At 46.3% G+C, this 15,707-nt stretch overlaps 1 pseudogene across 1 annotated transcript in view; it reads left to right on the forward strand.

Annotated features, from left to right (window-relative positions):
- Positions 1 to 15,707, forward strand: part of LOC147612734 (uncharacterized) — a 120,058-nt pseudogene that overhangs the window by 81,024 nt on the left and 23,327 nt on the right. The gene's annotated exons all lie outside the window — the stretch shown is intronic.

Raw genomic sequence — 15,707 nt, forward strand, 5'->3', positions numbered from 1 at the left:
GAGAGAGACTGGCCGGCGCATCACACAGGCGGGTACATCTGTCCAGCTGTGGAGGCAGCGCATCAGTCAGGCGGTTGCAGGTACAGTTCTGTACGGACAGGTACATGCGGGTACAGTCCGGTCTAGTCCAGCAGTTCAGGCGGTGCATCAGTCAGGCGGCTGCTGGGTGAATAGTACAGACAGGTACACACGTGTGCTGCAAGTACAAATCTGTATGGACAGGTGCACACGTGTGCTGCAGAGTTGCTGACATAGGCGGTTGCAAGTACAGACTGGTACGGTCAATCCATCCGGTGCAGAACTACGCATACTAGTTGGTTAACTCTGAACATATCTTTCTCTCTTTCTTTCCACTGGCTTTTGTCTGCTACAGAGTTATTTCTTTTGGCCCTTTGTGAGAGGAGGGGTATGGTAGTTTGAAGGGTGGAAACAGAGTTGGACAGTGGATTTGTACTTGGGCTGAGTTTGAAGCCATGAACATGGAACAGCCAGATGCGTGCTCAAGGCTGCCCTGTTGTATTGTCTTGGTTGATTAGAGGAGACCACAGTGTGTTGCTTTTGTGGGACACAGATCTGTATGTGAACCCTCTATGCTTGAGGGCTGCCAGATTGGACATGCAGGTTTACTTTCCTTGACTGGCTTTGTTGTACTCAGTTAAATTTTCCATTGAATTTGATATAAAGAAATACCGAAAGGGGCGCCAAGCTTTGGGGCCAACAGGTGTCGTTTTCCTTTTTGTTCTGGAGCATTCTAGCTCCTGTTCATTTGTTATTTGTCTGGACTACAATTGGATAGGTGACTGCTAGTCTACCGCACTTTGGTTTCTACCAGAGGCCGGTTTCATAGTCTCCTCTTTCCAATGGTGCCCTTGGCTCACGGTCAACCCTATTTGACTTTTTGCTTTTTCTTTCTTTTTAAACCAAGAAGGGTGCTTTTCTTAATCAAATCTTAAGGACCCTGTCCCCATGTCTCCTTCCATCTATCTGATGTCCGGGCATGGGTTTCATCATGTGGAATAGAGCTAGGAGGGCCAAATAGTTACATTAGGTCTGAGTTCTTTCCACCAGAGCAAAGCCTTGCCCGAGAGGAAACCTACTGCTAATAACTGAATCTTTTTGTCATCGCCATATGGATGAAACTGGAAGTGGACCTGCCACTTATGTAGCCATGGTCCACAATCTCCTTGGTACGTTGCTTTTGCTCGCTCCCGAACTACTCCGGAGTGATGTTGGGGCCTAAAGCGGACGCCAAGGTATCCATGCCCGAGAGAATAGATAGAGTAGTGGTCAATAAAGAGATGGAATTCTGCAAAGTTTGCATCTGCACAGCGACTTGTGCCTGATGCTCCGCCAAAGAAGCCTCGAAAATGACTTTAAACTCTTGAAAATGAGATTTAGTCACGAAATCTTCGAAAAGATTGGCGTGGGCGGTCTGGGAGCTGGCAGATCTTTGTGTTAGGGAGAGGGCTCCATCTCGGATTTTTGGGTCGACATCCCAGAAGAGGAGAGGCAAAGAGAAAGCAAAAGCTCCCGAAAGCTAAGAGATAACCCCTGCACAAAGGGTTCGGGTAGCACTAAGGAGAGCTGGCGGCCAAAGGAAGAGGGAAAACAAGAAGGTGCTACCAGCCCGAGATGGTGCAAGAGAACCCCATGAAAGCCTGTACTGAAAATGAGAAGCCTTAAAAAAAAAAAAAAAAAAAAACTTCCACGCTGAAGGGTTTTAAATCCATGCGAGATTTAAAAAAATGGCCCCAGTTGGTCGTGTTTTTCTCAGCCATGTTAGATGCGTCTTTTTTAAGCCATGTTGGATGCGTGTTTTTTAAAGCCACGCAACATGCGTTTTTTTAAAAATAAAAAAAAGGGTTGCCGTTAAAAAACGCGTGGGAATCCCATCAGCGCTAAAAAAAACGTGGAGGCATGTGAGCTTTAAAAAAACACTGCACCCGGTTGTACGCCACCTGTTAACAACAGGAAACGGAAAAAAAAAACAAGGTCGCCTCGGTTCTCTCTCTCTCTCTCTCTTACGCACAGCACCCTACAAGGCTTCCTTCTCTTCTTGCCAAAAACAAAACTCTCTATTCACTTGCCATCCTTCACGACCCACTTCTTGACCACCACACTCCTACACGGGTTCTAGCGATGCAAAGAAAACAACAGTTCTAAAATCAGAAAAAACAAACAGGCTATGACATGAACTCATACCTTGCCTTTGATCTTCTCTTCTCTACCTACCGACTTGCACGCCCTTGAGGCACGCTCTGATACCACTGTCAAATCCCCCAAGCCCACCTCGTGGGGCAAACCTGCTACAAGACCCAAAACCTGCTTACAAAGCCATAAACCGTGAAGGGGATGCGGGCTTGACTGACCACCCAACCATGACAATCGTGGGCAAAGCCCACAAGACCTAGTTGTCCCCACCGAGCCACGAGCTGAACTTCCTAGCAAGACGCACCAACTAGTCTCTACCCCATGACGTCCCATACCGCCACGGAGCTACCCTCGCGGGCCTCGAGACTGCTGCGGCATCAGCTGCATGAAGTAGGTGCACGTCTGCACTAGATCCAGGCTCCTGTGTCATGGCCCTGTGAAAATGGAGCAGGACAAGTGTGGGCATGGTGGTTGCAGGGTCAGAATATTTTATGATTCACATGGGGGGTGCCCGGACAGAGTTTAAGATGTGTGGACATCCCTAGGTGTGAAGGGGGGAACTAGAAACATTAAGTTTTAATGTTTATTGGAGTTTGCCCCTAGGCCTTAGTGGCCCTAGGAACTTATTAAAGTTGGGGCCCTAGGGATTAAATTGGGGAGGAGTTTTCTCTCTCTTCTCTCTCTCTTTTCCCTTTTTGGGGAATCGTGTAGCAAAAGAGGAGCTTCTTTCATGCGCATGTTATCCTAGCGTGGAAAAGCACAGGAAGAAGGAGGCGGCTGTTTTGCTGTGTGCTGTTGCTGTTTTTCTGAGTAGAATCAGCCGTACAGCACTGTACGGCCAGAACTGGGCAAACACTCTCTCTCTCTTTCTCCTCTGTTGCTGGCTGCGCACAGATACTGCTGCTGGAAACTCTGCGCACAGGCCAGTACAGGCTGTACCAGCAAGTACACAGGCCGTACAGCCCTGTACGACAGCCGTACAGTGTACGGACAGGGCTGACGCACGCTTTTCTGGGTTCTGAAGCTGCAGGCGGCGCTTGTCAGGTGGCTGGACAGACCTGAATACTCTGATTCAGGTTGGTACAGAAGTGGACAGCAGGTGTTTATGCAAGTACAACTCTTGGCACGTATCCCGAGGCGGTACAGACGGGTACAGTGCTGATTTTCAGATCTGTATTTTCAAGGACAGCATAGGAGTGAGCATCAGGAGGAGGATACAGGCAAGTGCAAGCACACGTGTGAAGCAGGGTTGTGGATTCGAGTGCCTACAAGCACAGATTGGTGCTGTTGCTTCCTCCAGTGTTGTTTCACGAGCTGAACTTGGTAAGCTCTGTTTCTGTTCATCTATCTCTCTTTCTATTGCTTGATGTCTGTTGCAGATATGTGTTATCTGGCCCCTTGTGAGAGGAGGGGTATGGCAGATTGACAAGAGATTAAGACAGAGATTGGACAGCACATGTATGTTTGAGCTGAGAAGATGTATCATGCTCTTGAGTTATGCCAGATGTATGCCCATGGCTGGCCTGCTTTGTGATCTTGGCTGATCAGAGGGAGGCACAGTGTGTTGCTTGAGGACACAGATCTGTGTGCATAGATCCTCTGTGCTGAGAAGGATTTGTGGGCCGTCAGATTGGACTTACAGGTGTAAACTCTTGGCTGGTCTTTGTGATGTACTCAGCCATACATATTATTTTAATTGAATAAAGAAATACCGCAAGGGGCGCCAAGCTTTGGGGCCAACAGGTGCCGCTGTGTTTTCAGATTTGGGCACTCTAGCCCCAATCTGTGGTTTGTTTCTCATCTAGACTACAAGTGGACGGGTGATTGCTCCTACCGCACTCTGGTTTTCTATCAGAGGCCGGTTTCAAGGTTCCGTTGCCGGGACCAATCATCAACTTTTTGAAGGGGGTGAGCTCGTGGTTGCTTTGAAGAAAGCCATCGCTGAAAATTCAGCAATCATGTCTGATACAGAGGAAGAGTACTTCTATCATGAAGAAGAAGAGCAAGAGACTTCTCCTGAAAGAGATGTATCTGAGGATATTTTTGCAGGAGAATAGGCTGCAGATGTTGAGCCTTATGAGGATGTAACACAGCCAGAAGATGTGCATGGTAAAGAGGATGATGATGCTCGGTTCAAAGATCGCTTGGCTAGTGTTATGGATACTTTTATGCAGCTCACACAGAGTGAGAGATTTGCTGAATTTTTGAGATCTCGCTCAGAGCCCCGCACAGAGCCCCAGAAAAAGAAGAAGAAGGTTCGTTCAAAGAATCTTTCTCAGGGTCATAGTGGTACCACTCCACAGGATCCATCTCCTGCCCAGTTTCCGAACATGCAGCATGCTTTTGGTGCTAACCCACAGAGTTCCTTCTATGGACAGCCACCTATTCCTCAGCAGAACATGCATCCAGGGTACTTTGGTGGTGGCTCGGTGTTCCAATCCATGACTGGGGGTTATCCTCAGGGAGGCATGTGTATGTATGGGCCTTTTGGAGCCAATTTTCAGCCTGGCATGCAAGGGAATATGTATGGTGGTATGCAGTCCGGTATGCAAGGAAATGTGTTTGGAAGCATGCAACCTGGGATGCAAGGCAATATGTTTGGGGGCATGCAGCCAGGTATGCATAATGGAATGTATGGAAACATGGCTGGGATGTATGGTATGCCTGGTGTTGGAATGGGAAATGTTGACCCAATGATGGGTATGAATGTTGGGGGCAGCAATCTCACGAAACCACTTCCATATGATAATCTAACGCCTATGGGAAAGGCGAAGGATTACAAGGAAGGGGGAGCTGCAGTGAAGTTTGACACTTTCAGTGGGGCCAAGGATAAATTGAAGGCACTTACCTTTTTACAGCAGTTTGATGCTGCTTTTTCTGGTGGGAATTATACAGAGTCCTCAAAGGTGAGGAAAGCTGCCACTTTTCTCAAGGGCAATGCTTTGCAGTGGTGGTCTACTCTTCTTTTGCAGGGCATAGCACCCACCACATGGGTCCAATTCAAACAGGTTTTCTCTTCCGTATGGCTCACATCTACATTTGAGGTGGATGTTATGACAGCATGGCACAAGTTGGATGCTTCAAAGTGTGATAGTTTGGAGGATTATAACAAGAAGTTTTGGGAAGCTCTACTCCCAGTGACTTCTTATCGTGCTGTGCCATTATCTGAGCAGGTAGAGAAGTATTGTTGTGGGCTGCCCAAGGAGGTACGAGATTACTGTATAAAGACGAGAGTAACGAACATGTCACAGATGATTGAAAATGCTATGACAGCTAATGCGTTACTCACAGGTGGTTCATCTGGATTTAAGGGCAATAAGAAATTGAGCAAGAAAGCTGAAAAATTTGGGCATGCTTCTCGTGATGCTAAAGGGTCTTCAGAGACAAAGTATAAGAAGTTGCCTATGCCCAAGAGGACTTCTGAGGAAAGACAGGCTTTGAGAGATGCTCAAAAGTGTTTTTACTGTACTGAAGAGGGGCATATGTCATTCAATTGTCCCAAAAGAACGTCCAAAAAGGACCCTGACAATAAAGGAGAGCCCAAGCCAAAGAAACCAAAGCCTTCTGCAGGCTTAGTTCCTGATCTTGTGGGGGAGCAGCTAAGTGGTGAAGCTACAGAGTTGTGCAGGGCATGGGGCAAAGTGAGAGATCAGAATGCTTTGATCTTCTTTGACACAGGTGCTAGAGCCAACTTCATTTCACCAGATTTGGCTGGCCGATTGGGGATTCGCGCAGAGGAGATGGGGCCGTTACATGAGGCAAATATGGCTTGTCCAGGGTATGCAGAACCCGTTACTCCTATCATTGGGAAGCTTCGGCTTCATTTGCAGGGTTATGTGGACAGTGAAGAGTTCTTCATCATGCCTTTGGATGGCTGTGATGTTTTGTTGGGGATGCCATGGTGCCACAGGGTACATGCGGTGGTGGATACTTACAATAGGAAAATTACTCTAACTCATAGGGGAAAAGAGCATGTATTGGATGTAAAACTCAAAGGGGAATCTGTTCCTATTGTATCCGCTTCGGCGATTTCATCAGTAATGAAAAAGCATCTTTCCGCGTACTTGATTTATGTAAAGGATGCACAGGATGATGAGTCTAAGTCTAATTTGTCAATGTTAGATAAGGACAGGGCTGATTTCTTAAGTGGGTTTCAAGACTGTTTTTCCGAGTCATTGCCAGGAGAATTACCTCCTGAGAGGCCAGAAGATCATGCCATAGATCTGATTCCTGGTAGTACTCCACCGAATAGACCGCCGTACCGTGTTAGTGCAGCCCAACAGGAAGAGATTATGAGTCAGGTGCAGGAGCTATTGAATAAGGGGTTGATTCAGCCTAGCTCATCACCCTTTTGCTCACCTGTGCTCTTAGTGCAGAAGAAGGATGGTTCTTGGCGCATGTGTATTGATTACAGGGCGCTGAATAAGAATACCATCAAGAATCGATTCCCCATACCGAGGATCGATGACATCTTGGACCGCTTACAGGGCTCCACAGTTTTTAGTCGTATTGACTTGAAAAGCGGGTATCATCAGATACGCATTAGACCCGAGGATGTGCATAAGACAGCATTCCGAACCACGTTTGGGTTGTATGAGTTCTTGGTTATGCCCTTTGGTTTGACGAATGCGCTTGCCACATTTAACAGAATGATGGACAGAATTTTCAGGCCTCATAGAGAGTTTGTGGGCACATTCTTTGATGATATGATTGTGCATTCACGAACTGAGGAAGAGCATAGAAGGCATTTGGCCATTGTGTTTGCAGAACTCAGAAACCATAGATTGGTGGTTAATGGCAAGAAGAGTGAGTTTTTCTTGCAGGAGATACATTTCTTGGGGCATATTGTGTCTGGTCATGGAGTCCGTATGGATCTAGCAAAGGTGGAAGCAATACTTAATTGGCCAGCTTTGAGGACCGTGCATGATGTACGCAGCTTTCTAGGATTGTGTTCCTATTACAGGCGTTACATACGGCACTTTGCTGAAATTGCTTCGCCTCTTCATGCTTTGACGAAGAAAGCAACTCCGTTTAGATGGGCTGATCGGGAAATTACAGCATTCAAAAAGCTCAAAGAAAAGCTTACTTCGGACCCAGTATTGGTGTTACCGGACCTCCGAAAGGCTTTTGTTGTCCAGTGTGATGCATGTGGAAGTAGCATTGGTGCAGTTCTCATGCAAGAGGGACATGTTATAGCCTATGAGAGTAGAGTTTTGCAAGATGCCGAGAAGCATTTACAGGTGTATGAGAAAGAGATGTTGGCTGTAATTCACACTCTTTCTACATGGAAACACTACTTGCTTGGGGCTGATTTCACTGTACAGACAGATCATCAGACCTTGCGTTATTTCCTCACGCAGACTAAGCTTTCAGAGAAGCATATGCGTTGGGCAAACTTTTTGTCAATGTTTCACTTCCAGATTGTGCATGTGGAAGGCAAAAAGAATGTAGTGGCAGATGCTTTGTCACGCAAGCCACAGGTTTCTGCAGTTTCACTTGCTTATCATCATGAGCTTGATGAAATGAAAGAGCAGTATGCCCATGATGAGGATTTTGAAAGGTTGTATGATCAGATGTCTGAGGGACAGCGGCATGAGCATTACACTCTCAGAGATGGGTTTTTATTGATGCATGGCAGACTATGTGTTACCAGGCCATTGCGACTCAAGGTTATGATTGAAAGTCATGCTCCACCGTATGCAGGTCATAGAGGTATTGACGCCACGGTCAAAGCAGTGGAGACTTTCTTTTATTGGCCAACCTTGAGAAGAGATGTTGATGCCTTTGTGACGCAATGCATCGTATGTCAGAAGGTAAAGTTTGACCGTCAGAAGACACCAGGGTTATTACAGCCTTTACCTATTCCGGATAGACCTTGGGAGAGCATTGCCATGGATTTTGTATTTGATCTTCCACGGACACAAACGGGAAATGATGGGATCTGGACTATCATATGTAGGTTCAGTAAGCAGGCTCATTTCATTCCCGTGAGGAAGACAATTAAAGTGGATCATATGGTGAAGTTGTTCATGGCGAACATCTTCAAGTATCATGGTTTGCCTACGTCTATCATTAGTGACCGTGATCCACGGATGACGAGTTTGTTTTGGAGAGGGTTGTTCGACAACATGGGTACCACTCTCAAGTTTTCATCGTCATTTCATCCACAGACAGATGGTCAGTCAGAAGAGGCTAACTCTACAGTGTTGGATCTTCTCAAGTGTTATGTGTCTGAGCACAAGCAACAATGGGAAAAGTATCTTCCTTTGGTGGAGTTTGCATATAACAACACTGTACATAGCTCGACAGGCAAGGCGCCTTTTGAGATTGTAGAAGGAGGGAAGAAGGTACCACCCATTTTGCATACAAAGGATAAGATCTTTGAGGCTGATCAGTATGTGGAGAGCTTGGATGAAGCTTATCGGAGAGTTAAGCTGGCCCTCCAGAAAACTCAGCAGAAGCAAAAGAAAGCCGCAGACCGTCACAGACGTGATTTACAGTTTGCATTGGGTGATTGGGTTCTTTTGCGCTTTGAAAAGGCTAGACTCAAGAAGATGAAGGGTAAAGAGCGCTTATTCCCTAAGTTGAGTATGCGATATTATGGGCCTTTTCAGGTTTTGGAAAAGATTGGTGAGGTAACCTATCGTTTGAAGTTACCAGATCACTGGAGGATTCACAATGCTTTTCACGTGAGTCTTTTTAGACCTTTCCGTGGGGATGTGCCTGAGGATGTATCAGATGAGGCTCAGCCGGAAGTTGAGGAACTTGATGAGGTTCTGATTCCAGAGCAGATATTGGCACATAAAGAAAGGAAGGTACGAGGTAAAGTTTCCCGTCGCTATCTTGTGAAGTTCAAGAACTATTCACCGATGGATGCGAAGTGGATGGAGGAAGGTGACTTAACAGATTCACCTCAGGTTTTGCAGCTTTATCTCGATGCCTTTGAGTTAGAGCCGACTCTTATTGTGGCTCATTCAGGTTCAGCAGAGCATGGGTCTGGAGCATTACCTGATGCTCAAGAGGGGGGTAGCACCTCCACTCCCTTGATACAGACAGGCTCAGATGACATCTAGAGGTCGCTTGGTGCAGATTTTATCTCATCCGAAGGTACTGAGGCTGACAGTACATCTGTTTATGGGACTTCTATGATATATGTGTACTAGTCACATGGAGATTTTTGTGGATATGTATGGTTCACAGTGGTATACAACTTGGACTATGACTATGCCATTGGTTTGCAGTGAATGTTGATACATGTGTATGGCTCAGAGAGATTGGGACGCTGATCTTGCCATATTGTATATTTCACTTTGGATATTTTGATGCATCACCAGAATGCAATCGAGGACGCTTGCCATCTTTCAAGAGGGGGGTATGTCATGGCCCTGTGAAAATGGAGCAGGACAAGTGTGGGCATGGTGGTTGCAGGGTCAGAATATTTTATGATTCACATGGGGGGTGCCCGGACAGAGTTTAAGATGTGTTGACATCCCTAGGTGTGAAGGGGGGAACTAGAAACTGTTGGGGTAAAGGCGTTATGCCCACCCTTATAGTGTGTACAAGCCCATAAGTTATAGTACATAGTACACTTAGTACTTTTAATGTACTAAGTGCACTATGTGTACTAAGTGCAATATACATGTGTGATAGGGGAGTCACACACTCATGCTTTTCATGAGTTGACTTATCCCCACAACTCTCTCTCTCTCTCCCTTGCTTCTCTGTGTATGTCTCCCATGAATGAACTCTAAACCCTAATTGACAGGTTTCTCCCCATCAACTGGTATCAGAGCTTGGTCGCCTGCTGAATCTCTCTTGGAGCTGGTCGCCTGCTGAATCTCTGACAGAACTGCCTGTATTTTTCTGGTCTCTGCCCAGCCAGTAGGCGTGGGCTGGCTCAACTGCTGCCCAGCCATCAGCGTGGGCTGCTCCAGCTGCCCAGCAGCCAGGCTGGCTGCCCAGCAGCCACGAGCACAGGCGCCTACAACAACTGGCGCAAGGACAGTCAACGCAGCATTGGAGCGAAGACTCGTTGGGCATCTGAGCATTGGAGCGAAGACTCGTTGGGCAGCCACTACTGCGCTGAACACAGGCGAAGGCAGGTGAACGAACACGCGTGCTGACTTCTCTTACTGTCGAGTCTTCGACGACGTGGAGGGCACGCCATGCTACCTCGCTCCCCTTTGCCACGTATTCGCCTTTCGCCTGGCTGCGAACCGAGATAGCCTCGCCGCTTCCAAGCCCCAGAGCTTGTCCGCCCGTGACTCGCTCACGGAGAGTCTGAAGAGGGACGCCGCCCATGTACAGGCAATTAATCAGCGCCTTCAGGTGGCCATAATGGGCAGCAACACTGCAGAGTGGAAACCTCTGAATGAGTCCGTTACGAGCCAGGTCATGGCGGAGGATTTTAGCAGCCCCATTGTGTCGTTGTCCCTGAGATGCTTGAGCAGGTCTCCCCCCTCGCACAGCTCCATCACCACGACTACAAGCGTGTAGCGCTGGGCGTAGATGCGCTAGGCGAAGGCTATTGCCTACCTGCACAACAAGCAGCATCATCATTACCCCTTTCACCTGCAAGTATCAGAAATCAACACACAAGTCAGGATCAATCAAAATCGACTCCTGCAAACCTCAAATTCAGCCCGAAAATCAGAAAATCAGAGGTATTTTGCTTCAATTTTGGGAATTTCTCATAAATTCAATTAATTGAGCAGGTACAGGTGCATAATTGCTCAATTTTTGAGCAAAATTGGCAAAATTGGGTGACATTGGTCACATCCCACGTCAATTGGCAGGAAATCGGTGACATTGGTCACATTTGCAGTCAATTGGCAGTAAATTGGACATTGAAATTTGGGGCTTTTGATGTAATTGTGCAATTAAGCACTCATACATGCTGTATGATGTGAAAAATCGCACATTTGGGCAAAATTGCAGCAAATTGCAGCAAATTGCAGTGCAAATCAAGGGGCTTTTGTGCCGATTGAGTTGATTTGCATGCAGGCAATCGCATTTGATGCTGTGGATAATGTGCTGATGCCTTACAAGCACTCAATGTGCCTGTAAATCAAGGGGCTTTCATGTATTGGATGTATATGTGGCCAGGGGGAAGGATCGTGAACACTCTGGATGCCTTCATGTGCGCCAATGTACCATGCATGATCAGAAATTGATCTCAAATCAAGGGGCTTTTCAAGTTTGTATGCTTGTTGAGCTTGGCAAAGCAGCAGGCAAGACATTTATGCCTTGAATCTTCAGAAATCAGCTTGCAGTCAAGGGGCTTTTGCCCAATTTCTGTTCGGGACTGTTGTATGCAGTGTACAGGACTGTAAAAGTCTGATTTTCACTCATTTGGACAGCCAGGAGAGCATTTATTGCTATTGTACCTGCTGGTACAGATTTGGTACAGATTTGTGCATGTTTTGGCATGGCTGTACATTGTTTTGAGTGATCAAAAGGTTCAAATTCAGCTGCTGAATTTGCCGGTACAGGTTTGGTACATCATTGGTGAGCGCTTAGTACTGCTGTACAGTACTTTGGAGAGGCAAAAGAGCACATTTAAGGTGCTGTCCAAAATCTGCAGCAACCAGATTTTGGTGTTTTCATCACAAAAAGTGGGAGAAAAGTTGCATTCTTGCTTCCGCAGTGGGAGATAAAGCTTGGGAGAACATTTGTGAGCACTTTGTGTGCTTTGGGTGCAGTGTTTGCACATCTTTGGGTGCAGTGTTTGCACATTTGCAGGGAGTCAGGCATTACAGGTTGCATTTTGCTATGGCAACCACAGGTGAGAGCTCTTCATTGCTTCACATCAAGAAGCTTGAAGGCTCGCATAACTATGACATTTGGCAAACCCAGTGCTACAATGTGTTGCTTCAGAAAAAGCAGCACAAGCCTATCAAAGAAAGGGGTGTGATGCCCGCTTCTCTTACAGCTGAAGAGTGGGAAGATATGGATGAGCTGGCAAGATCTACTATCATGTTGTCTGTGTCAGACTCATTACTTTTCAGCATTCGTGAAGAAAAGACAGCTTGGGGAATGTGGCAGAGATTGCAGGACTTGTATGCCCAACAAAGTGCCTCAAGCAAAGTGTATTGGTTGAAGAAACTCATAGGCCTTCAGATGAAGGAAGGGGCGTCTATGACAGCCCATTTAAATGAGTTTAATGGTATTGTCAGCCAGGTTATAAATCAAAAGTTGGCAATGGACGATGAGTTCAAAGCCACTTTTTTGTTATGCACTTTGCCAGAGAGTTGGGACACATTCAGGACAGCCACTAGCAATTCGCATGCTATGCTGTCATATGCAGATGTTGAGGGTGCTCTTCTTCAAGAAGAGATGAACAGGAAAAACAACTCTGTGGGAAAGTCCAATGCAATGAATGCACGTGGGAGATCCCAGCAAAGGGGGAAAAGCCAAGAAAGGGGAAGGAGCAAGTCTCGCTCCAAAAAGGATTTGGAATGCCATTATTGTGGCAAGAAGGGACACATCAAAAAACAATGCTACAAATGGAAAAATGATCAGAAAGAAAAGGGAAAAGGCAAAGACAAAGAGAAGGATGAAGCCAAAGATGTAAAGCCAAAGGGCAAAAGTGGAGTCAAGATCGAAGAAATCAATGTGTCACATGCAGGTGGCAGTGAGGATGAGGTCCTCTTTACGTCTTCACTTGATGCCCATTCACTTCTTACAGGTGGTCATGGTATGCACTCATGGATCATTGATTCAGGTGCCTCCTTTCATGTCACAGGTTGCAGAGACTTGTTTGTCAGGTACACTGCTGGCAATGAAGGAGTGGTTTATTTGGGTGATAACCATGCATGCAAGATTCTTGGCAGAGGTGATGTAAGGCTTGTATTTTCAGATGGCTCACAGCTTATGCTCCATGATGTCAGGCATGTGCCTGAGATCAAGAAGAATCTGCTTTCTACTGGACAGCTTGATGATGCTGATTATGTTACCACATTTGGTAGTGGAAAGTGGAAGATTAGTAAGGGCTCACTGGTTGTTGCCAGAGGCTCTAAGGTGGACACTCTTTATTTCATGCATGCAGGTGTTTGTCACCATGCTAATGTAAATGCAACCGAGCTGCCGGAAATTTCTATGTGGCATAGCCGGTTGGGACACATGAGTGTCAAGGGAATGGAGCAATTGTCTCGTTTGGGTTACTTGCCTTCTCTAAAGTTTTCAAGTTTTCAGTTTTGTGAGCATTGTATATATGGTAGGCAACTACAGTGCCCCCACAAGAAAGCTCTTGGACAGAAAGATGCTCAGTTAGAGCTTGTGCATACAGATGTATGTGAGATGCCTCAGCTTTCTTTGGGAGGGGCAAAATATTTTGTGTCTTTTATAGATGATGCCACACGCAAGGTGTGGGTTTATCCTCTTCGTTTGAAGAGTGATACATTCTCAGTGTTTGAGAAGTTTGTTGCTCTTGTTGAGAATCAAACTGGCAAAACACTGAAGGCTTTGCGTTCCGACAATGGTGGAGAGTATACGTCCAAACAGTTTCAGGACTTTTGTGATGCTAAAGGCATCAAGAGGGAGCTCTCTACTCCTTATGATCCTCCACAAAACGGGACAGCAGAGAGGATGAACAGGACCATACAGGAGAAGGTCCGTTCTATGTTGTCACATGCTGCATTACCTCATGGTTTTTGGGCTGAAGCTGTTATGACAGCTGTTCACCTTATAAACAGGTCACCTAACACGAGGCTTGGTGGGAAAGTGCCAGAAGAAGTATGGACAGGGAAGCCTCCGTCATACAAGCACTTGAGAGTGTTTGGTTGCGTTGCGTACGTGCACATACGCAGGGAAATGCGCACCAAACTTGATCCCAAGTCTCACAAATGCATATTCCTAGGATATGGTGACAGAGGTGAAATGGGGTATAGACTTTGGGATCCCATAAATAGAAAGATCATACGCAGCAATGATGTCATTTTTGATGAAACATGCATGTATAAGGAGCCTGCAAGGCAACAGGAGCCTGGCAGAGTCATCTTTGATGACGATGGACATCATGGACAACAACAAAGGGCTGTAAATCAGCCATTACAGCAGGAAAACCAGCCCTTAAATGGTGCTGAAAATGGTCCAAATGGACAGCCAGACATGGCAGAAGATATCCCTATGGATATACCACAGTTGGAGGAGATACCGGGCATGATTTTTCAGCCTTATGGCATGGAACAGGAGCCACCAATGGGTGATATGCAGGCTGGACAGCAACCTGCAAATGATGGTCATTGGGTACGGAGGTCCACTAGACCCTCCAGAGCCCCTGACAGGTTTGTTCCAGGGGTTGACTATTTGATGCTTACTGACTGTGGGGAGCCCTCATGTTATAAAGAGGCTTTACAGAGGGCAGACAAGGCTCTATGGGAGCGTGCCATGAAATCAGAGATGGATTCTCTGCATAAAAATGGAACATGGAAATTGGTGTCTTTGCCTGCAGGCAAGAAGGTTTTGCCATGCAAGTGGGTATACAGGCTCAAAGTTGCACCAAATGCAAAGCCAAGATACAAAGCCAGATTAGTGGCTAAGGGCTTCAAGCAGGAATATGGTGTGGACTTTGATGAGATCTTCTCTCCAGTGGTCAAAATGACCACACTTAGAGCTGTGTTGGCTTTGGTTGCGCATGATGATCTGGACTTGATTCAGATGGATGTGAAGACTGCTTTTCTTCACGGTGATCTCCATGAGGAGATATATATGCAGCAGCCAGAGGGTTATGCAGTGAGTGGAAAGGAGAAGCTTATATGCAAGCTGAAAAAGAGTCTTTATGGGCTTAAACAGGCACCATGAGAATGGTATCATAAATTTGATACATTCATGAAAACTCAGAAATTCAGGAGAAGTGACATAGATCACTGCTTGTACACCAAGAAAGCTTTGGATGGCAGTCTATTGATTCTCATTTTGTATGTTGATGATATGTTGATTGCTGGGAAATCTCGTAAAGAGATGGATGCTTTGAAGCAGAGGCTGCATCAAACCTTCGATATGAAGGATTTGGGTGATGCTAATCACATCTTGGGTATGCGGATACTTCGGGACAGAAATCAGCATGTGTTGTATTTGTCTCAGAAGGAATACATTGGCAAAGTCTTGCAGAGGTTCAATATGGACGGGGGGAAGAAAGCTAGTACTCCTTTGCCTCCATATGTGAAACTCAGTGCTATGGACAGCCCACAGTCGGATAGAGACAGGGCTGATATGGCCAAGATTCCGTATGCTTCAGCTTGTGGCAGTCTCATGTATGCCATGGTTGCTACTAGGCCGGACATTGCATTTGCAGTGGGAGTGGTTTCTAGATACATGGCCAACCCTGGCAAGAAGCATTGGGAAGCAGTGAAAGGTGTCATGAGATACCTGAAGGGCACACAGGATTTGTGCATTTGCTTTGGCAAACAGGATGCATTAGTGCATGGTTACACGGATTCGGATTATGCCGGTCATCCAGATAACCGGAAGTCTACTACCGGTTATGTCTTTACATTCACAGGAGGTGCTGTGTCATGGATATCCAGGATGCAGAAGTGCACAGCCTTATCTACTAC

The sequence above is a fragment of the Cibotium barometz genome, chromosome 45, assembly GCF_041138505.1.
Source record: "Cibotium barometz isolate CiBa-2024 chromosome 45, ASM4113850v1, whole genome shotgun sequence".
Classification (NCBI taxonomy): domain Eukaryota; kingdom Viridiplantae; phylum Streptophyta; class Polypodiopsida; order Cyatheales; family Cibotiaceae; genus Cibotium; species Cibotium barometz.